A 7,500-nucleotide genomic window follows, 5' to 3' on the forward strand; every position below is an offset into this window, starting at 1 on the left:
TCGAATCCCGGTCGGGGGGGATGACTTTCTGCTGCAGATTAATTGGCACCTCTGAAAGAAAGTCTCCCCTCCTGAGCGTAAAGCTCCACCCTCACCACCACCGCCGCCTTTTCCACCCCTTGACAAACAGACAGACAGACAGACAGACAGTCAGTCCAGTTCGGGAGCGCAGCTTTCATTTGGAAGCAGACCCTGCTTGTTTCAAGTCAACGACGCCAAGTTATTTTGCACTTTGAATTATATCGCTCCGTGCGAGCGGCACTCAGCCTTGGAGAAGAAAAAAATACCACTGAGCTGAGAAAGTTCTTTTTAAAACGGTTTCCTTCCACAGCAGCTCTGAGTGTAAGAGAGAGAGAGAGAGAGAGAGAGAGAGAGATATCAGCTTTATTCTCAGTAATAAAACACACACACACACACACACACACACACACACACAGAGACACTGGGAAAGAGCTGTTTTTCCTTTTGAATATCTCCCCACAGGGAGCTGCACCGTTCCCAGAGACACTGCAATACTGGGTCGATGCGTGGAGTGGACGGAGCAAGCCCCTAGTCCATCTCCCTGTTCCAAAAATCAATTTAATATATGGTCCCCAGATAGGGGACGTATCAGATATTAAACTGATAAGAACAGATACTACACTTGATCTTAGCCAAAAGGCCGAGAAGCGATACCGCGCTCGATGCGAATTGATCTCGGGTCCTGTTTGCCCTCCCTCTTTGTTCTCTGGCTGCCGGTGTTGAAAGCAGTCTCGAAGCACTGCCGTTCTCTCCTACTCTGGCCACATTTTTTGCCACCATTTCTAATTGCAACAGTGGATGAGTTTAAAGAAGTTGCCGTTTTTTCCTTTCTTGCCAGGATTGCTTGACAGATTGGTAAATTTGCCAGTAGGCCACCAATCAGATGGGGGAGGGTTGTGTCTCAACGGACCTCCGTCAGTCAGTCTCAGTCACTAACGAACTGCCGTGGAAGGAAACCTCTTTGAGTAAAACTAGTGACGTGACGTGTCTCACAATGAGCGAGCGAGTGAGATTGCAACGGCCAATTGAGAAAGAGGTGAGGTGCTGACAATCAGCAGCTCGTGTTGAAACATTCATTCCACGGCAGGCAAGACCAATCAAAAAAAATACTGCAGATGCTGGCTCGGCTCGGCTGGCTGGCTGGCTGGCTGGCTGGCTGGCTGGCTGGAAATGGGAAATAAAAACACAAGGCGTGTTAAAGGCTGGTTAAACTGTCGGAAGAAACAAGGCGTTAATGTTTCAGAAGCGCCTATTGAAAGACGTCTCTCAAGCTGCTCCCTGACTGGGCCCTGTCCATTGTCACGTTAATCCCAGGGCGGGGCGGGACTGCTTTGACCGGGAGACCTGTTTTCTGGGACGCAGGTGTGACATTCCAGGGAGGCACCTACTTTGTGCTGATTCGAAACGACCACGACAACGGCAACTTGCAGTTCTATATTACAACAACAACAACGCGCGTGTGGTAGTTGGGAGGGGCTGCGTTCGCGCTCTCCCCCCTGCATTGAAACTCAAAGTTCGATTTTCAATCCCATAGTCCACCAATCGGATGGGAGACGGTGTGTGTGTGTGTGTGTGTGTGTGTGTCAGTGTCAGTGTCAGTGTCAGTGTCAGTCTCTCTCTCTCTCTCTCTCTCTCACTCTTACTCAGAGCTGCTGTGGAAGGAAACCTTTTTAAAAAGAACTTGCATATTGAAAAAAAGATGTGTCTCAAGCTGCCGGGCCCTGTCCATTGTCACGTTAATGGCAGGACGGGGCAGGACTGCTTTGACCAGGAGACCTGTTTTCTGGGACGCAGGTGTGAGATTCCAGGGGACCTGCTTTGTGCTGATTTCCCTGCCTCCCTCCCTCCTCCCCAGGACTTCCTTCTGAACACCTTTGTCGTTTGAGCGAGGGCCAAAAGCCTGCCTGTGAAAGGGAAGGATCAGCCGGTCAGCCCCCTGCTGGTCGCTGCTGCCAGTGCAGCAGGCGTGCGTGTGTCCTCGGCCTCGTGTCCAGGTCCCTCAGGGACTTGAGGCAGCTCTCCCCGGTGGTCTCGTGGTCAGGACCGGGCTTCGAATCCCAGTCGGGGGGGGATGACTTTCTGCTGCAGATTAATTGGCATGAAGGAAAGTCTCCCCTCCTGAGCGTAAAGCTCCACCCTCACCACCACCACCGCCTTTTCCTCCCCTTGACAAACGGACAGACAGACAGTCAGACAGTCAGTCCAGTTCGGGAGCGCAGCTTTCATTAAGCAATGGCGTTTGTGACAACTCATCGTCTGACAGGTTGATGATTTCCCCACACGCCTCCTGCCGAATAAAAGGCTCACCCTCCCGGACACTACCCCCAGAATCACCCACCCCCCGGGGTGAATATTAAGCCCGAGAACACCGACTGTAACCAACCGCAGTGAAAAGTTGAAGTGGCAACTCATTAACCAGATTTATTTTGGGCAACTCATTAACCAGATTTTTTGTTCATTTGGTTTATGAGTTGCCAAGTGTAAATCTGGTTAATGAGTTGCCACTTCAACTTTTCACTGCGGTTGGTTACAGTCGGTGTTCTCGGGCTTAATATTCACCCCAGGGGGGGTGTATAGCGGGCGATGGCCGGTGTGGAGTGCGTTTTTTGGGGGTTGATTTTCACTTTGCCTCGCTGGTGGAATTTGTGGGAGGCAGGCAAGGGGATTGGTGTGGGCTGGTGGGCGGCAAGGGAGATGCTTGCTTCGGGGTGTTATCCTCACTTTGGTCCGCTGGTGAGAGTAGGCAGCGGCAGGCCGGCAGGCAGGCAAGTGTGATGTAGTGTGGGGTGCAGTGCAGTGCAGTGCGGTGCTGCCCTGTTGTTTATGAAAGGTTGTAATGACACTGCTTTGCAGCTGACCATGTCCACTGATTTGTGACGCCCGTATGGAGGCTGATATCTCAGGAGGGCCGAGGCCGATTTCCTCCAGGGACGGCTCGTCGCGTGCGGCAGGACGAGGCGCAGCGGACGGTACCGAGCGCTCGGAGGTGCGGCGCTGCCCGCCGGAGGTACAGCGAAAGGCTGCAAACCGCTTTCCGCCTGCTAACTCGGCGGCCGTCAGACCGACCGACTCCGCTTTACCACCGGAGCTAGAGTCGGGCAAGGGGCACCGAAGGGTACCGGAAGGATCGCGTTCGCACGACGGGAAGTCGACTAGCGGGCCGCCGAAAGCGAGCCGGGGGCCCCCGGTTTTTCTGTCCCACCTGGAGACTGATATCTCAGGAAGGCCGAGGCCGATTTCCTCCGGGGACGGCTGGTCGCGTGCGGCAGGACGAGGCGCAGCGGACGGTACCGAGCGCTCGGAGGTGCGGCGCTGCCCGCCGGAGGTACAGCGAAAGTCTGCGAACCGCTTTCCGCCTCCTCTCACCGCACGGCTCTCCTTTTCACCCACTGGCGGATTTTCACCCTCCGACTGCTCGCTACCGTCCGCTGCGCCTGGTCCGGGCCCTGTCCATTGTCATGTTAATGGCAGGGCGGGGCAGGACTGCTTTCACCAGGAACCCGGTTTTCTGGGTCAGAGGTTCCAGGGGACCTGTTTTGTGCGGACTTCCCTGTGTCCGTCCCTCCATGCCTTCCCCCCAGGACTTCCTTCTGAACACCTTTGTCGTTTGAGCGAGGGCCAAAAGCCTGCCTGTGAAAGGGAAGGATCAGCCGGTCAGCCCCCTGTTGGTCGCTGCTGCCAGTGCAGCAGGCGTGCGTGTGTATTCGGCCTCGTGTCCAGGTCCCTCAGGGACTTGAGGCAACTCTCCCCGGTGGTCTCGTGGTCAGGACCGGGCTTCGAATCCCGGTTGGGGGGGGATGACTTTCTGCTGCAGATTAATTGGCACCTCTGAAAGAAAGTCTCCCCTCCTGAGCGTAAAGCTCCACCCTCACCACCACCACCACCGCCACCTTTTCCTCCCCTTGACAAACAGACAGACAGACAGACAGACAGACAGTCAGTCCAGTTCGGGAGCGCAGCTTTCATTTGGAAGCAGACCCTGCTTGTTTAAAGTCAACGACGCCAAGTTATTTTGCACTTTGAATTATATCGCTCCGTGCGAGCGGCACTCAGCCTTGGAGAAGAAAAAAATACCACTGAGCTGAGAAAGTTCTTTTTAAAAAGGTTTCCTTCCACAGCAGCTCTGAGTGAGAGAGAGAGAGAGATATCAGCTTTATTCTCAGTAATAATACACACACACACACACACACACACACACACACACACACACACAGAGACACTGGGAAAGAGCTGATTTTCCTTTTGAATATCTCCCCACGGGGAGCTGCACCGTTCCCAGAAACACTGCAATACTGGGTCGATGCGTGGAGTGGACGGAGCAAGCCCCTATTCCATCTCCCTGTTCTAAAAATCAATTAAAAATAATAATAAATAATATGTGTGTGTGTGTGTGTGTGTGTGTGTGTGTGTGTGTCGGTGTCAGTATCAGTCAGTGAGTCAGTGTCTCTCTCTCTCTCTCTCTCACTCAGAGCTGCTGTGGAAGGAAACTTTTTTAAAAAGAACTTGCATATTGAAAGAAAGATGTGTCTCAAGCTGCCGGGCCCTGTCCATTGTCATGTCAATGGCAGGACTGCTTTCACCAGGAACCCGTTTTTCTGGGTCAGAGGTTCCAGGGGACCTGTTTTGTGCGGACTTCCCTGTGTCCGTCCCTCCCTGCCTGCCTTCCCCCCAGGACTTCCTTCTGAACACCTTTGTCGTTTCAGCGAGGGCCAAAAGCCTGCCTGTGAAAGGGAAGGATCAGCCGGTCAGCCCCCTGTTGGTCGCTGCTGCCAGTGCAGCAGGCGTGCGTGTGTATTCGGCCTCGTGTCCAGGTCCCTCAGGGACTTGAGGCAACTCTCCCCGGTGGTCTCGTGGTCAGGACCGGGCTTCGAATCCCGGTCGGGGGGGATGGCTTTCTGCTGCAGATTAATTGGCACCTCTGAAAGAAAGTCTCCCCTCCTGAGCGTAAAGCTCCACCCTCACCACCACCGCCGCCTTTTCCACCCCTTGACAAACAGACAGACAGACAGACAGTCAGTCCAGTTCGGGAGCGCAGCTTTCATTTGGAAGCAGACCCTGCTTGTTTCAAGTCAACGACGCCAAGTTATTTTGCACTTTGAATTATATCGCTACGTGCGAGCGGCACTCAGCCTTGGAGAAGAAAAAAATACCACTGAGCTGAGAAAGTTCTTTTTAAAAAGGTTTCCTTCCACAGCAGCTCTGAGTGAGAGAGAGAGAGGGAGAGAGAGAGAGAGAGAGATATCAGCTTTATTCTCAGTAATAATACACACACACACACACACACACACACAGAGACACTGGGAAAGAGCTGATTTTCCTTTTGAATATCTCCCCACGGGGAGCTGCACCGTTCCCAGAAACACTGCAATACTGGGTCGATGCGTGGAGTGGACGGAGCAAGCCCCTATTCCATCTCCCTGTTCTAAAAATCAATTAAAAATAATAATAAATAATATGTGTGTGTGTGTGTGTGTGTGTGTGTGTGTGTGTGTCGGTGTCAGTATCAGTCAGTGAGTCAGTGTCTCTCTCTCTCTCTCTCTCACTCAGAGCTGCTGTGGAAGGAAACTTTTTTAAAAAGAACTTGCATATTGAAAGAAAGATGTGTCTCAAGCTGCCGGGCCCTGTCCATTGTCATGTCAATGGCAGGACTGCTTTCACCAGGAACCCGTTTTTCTGGGTCAGAGGTTCCAGGGGACCTGTTTTGTGCGGACTTCCCTGTGTCCGTCCCTCCCTGCCTGCCTTCCCCCCAGGACTTCCTTCTGAACACCTTTGTCGTTTCAGCGAGGGCCAAAAGCCTGCCTGTGAAAGGGAAGGATCAGCCGGTCAGCCCCCTGTTGGTCGCTGCTGCCAGTGCAGCAGGCGTGCGTGTGTATTCGGCCTCGTGTCCAGGTCCCTCAGGGACTTGAGGCAACTCTCCCCGGTGGTCTCGTGGTCAGGACCGGGCTTCGAATCCCGGTCGGGGGGGATGGCTTTCTGCTGCAGATTAATTGGCACCTCTGAAAGAAAGTCTCCCCTCCTGAGCGTAAAGCTCCACCCTCACCACCACCGCCGCCTTTTCCACCCCTTGACAAACAGACAGACAGACAGACAGTCAGTCCAGTTCGGGAGCGCAGCTTTCATTTGGAAGCAGACCCTGCTTGTTTCAAGTCAACGACGCCAAGTTATTTTGCACTTTGAATTATATCGCTACGTGCGAGCGGCACTCAGCCTTGGAGAAGAAAAAAATACCACTGAGCTGAGAAAGTTCTTTTTAAAAAGGTTTCCTTCCACAGCAGCTCTGAGTGAGAGAGAGAGAGGGAGAGAGAGAGAGAGAGAGATATCAGCTTTATTCTCAGTAATAATACACACACACACACACACACACACACAGAGACACTGGGAAAGAGCTGATTTTCCTTTTGAATATCTCCCCACGGGGAGCTGCACCGTTCCCAGAGACACTGCAATACTGGGTCGATGCGTGGAGTGGACGGAGCAAGCCCCTATTCCATCTCCCTGTTCTAAAAATCAATTAAAAATAATAATAAATAATATGTGTGTGTGTGTGTGTGTGTGTGTGTGTGTGTGTGTGTCGGTGTCAGTATCAGTCAGTGAGTCAGTGTCTCTCTCTCTCTCTCTCTCTCTCTCTCACTCAGAGCTGCTGTGGAAGGAAACTTTTTTAAAAAGGACTTGCATATTGAAAGAAAGATGTGTCTCAAGCTGCCGGGCCCTGTCCATTGTCATGTCAATGGCAGGACTGCTTTCACCAGGAACCCGTTTTTCTGGGTCAGAGGTTCCAGGGGACCTGTTTTGTGCGGACTTCCCTGTGTCCGTCCCTCCCTGCCTGCCTTCCCCCCAGGACTTCCTTCTGAACACCTTTGTCGTTTGAGCGAGGGCCAAAAGCCTGCCTGTGAAAGGGAAGGATCAGCCGGTCAGCCCCCTGTTGGTCGCTGCTGCCAGTGCAGCAGGCGTGCGTGTGTATTCGGCCTCGTGTCCAGGTCCCTCAGGGACTTGAGGCAACTCTCCCCGGTGGTCATGTGGTCAGGACCGGGCTTCGAATCCCGGTCGGGGGGGATGACTTTCTGCTGCAGATTAATTGGCACCTCTGAAAGAAAGTCTCCCCTCCTGAGCGTAAAGCTCCACCCTCACCACCACCGCCGCCTTTTCCACCCCTTGACAAACAGACAGACAGACAGACAGACAGTCAGTCCAGTTCGGGAGCGCAGCTTTCATTTGGAAGCAGACCCTGCTTGTTTCAAGTCAACGACGCCAAGTTATTTTGCACTTTGAATTATATCGCTACGTGCGAGCGGCACTCAGCCTTGGAGAAGAAAAAAATACCACTGAGCTGAGAAAGGTCTTTTTAAAACGGTTTCCTTCCACAGCAGCTCTGAGTGAGAGAGAGAGAGAGAGAGAGAGATATCAGCTTTATTCTCAGTAATAATACACACACACACACACACACACACTCAGAGACACTGGGAAAGAGCTGTTTTTCCT

The 7,500-nt window shown here is 52.8% G+C and overlaps 1 non-coding gene and 3 pseudogenes across 1 annotated transcript; all 4 read right to left on the minus strand.

Moving 5' to 3' along the window:
- Positions 1 to 482: 482 nt before the first annotated feature.
- Positions 483 to 673, minus strand: LOC137330720 (U2 spliceosomal RNA). Its single transcript, XR_010965146.1, has one exon. It is a non-coding gene; the product is annotated as a U2 spliceosomal RNA (small nuclear RNA).
- A 3,607-nt stretch (positions 674 to 4,280) lies between these two features.
- On the minus strand, positions 4,281 to 4,397 carry LOC137329668 (U2 spliceosomal RNA; annotated as a pseudogene).
- Positions 4,398 to 5,358: 961 nt separating this feature from the next.
- Positions 5,359 to 5,475, minus strand: LOC137329669 (U2 spliceosomal RNA; annotated as a pseudogene).
- Positions 5,476 to 6,436: 961 nt separating this feature from the next.
- On the minus strand, positions 6,437 to 6,553 carry LOC137329412 (U2 spliceosomal RNA; annotated as a pseudogene).
- Between the last annotated feature and the right edge of the window lie 947 nt (positions 6,554 to 7,500).

Source organism: Heptranchias perlo, chromosome 12 (assembly GCF_035084215.1).
Source record: "Heptranchias perlo isolate sHepPer1 chromosome 12, sHepPer1.hap1, whole genome shotgun sequence".
NCBI lineage: Eukaryota > Metazoa > Chordata > Chondrichthyes > Hexanchiformes > Hexanchidae > Heptranchias > Heptranchias perlo.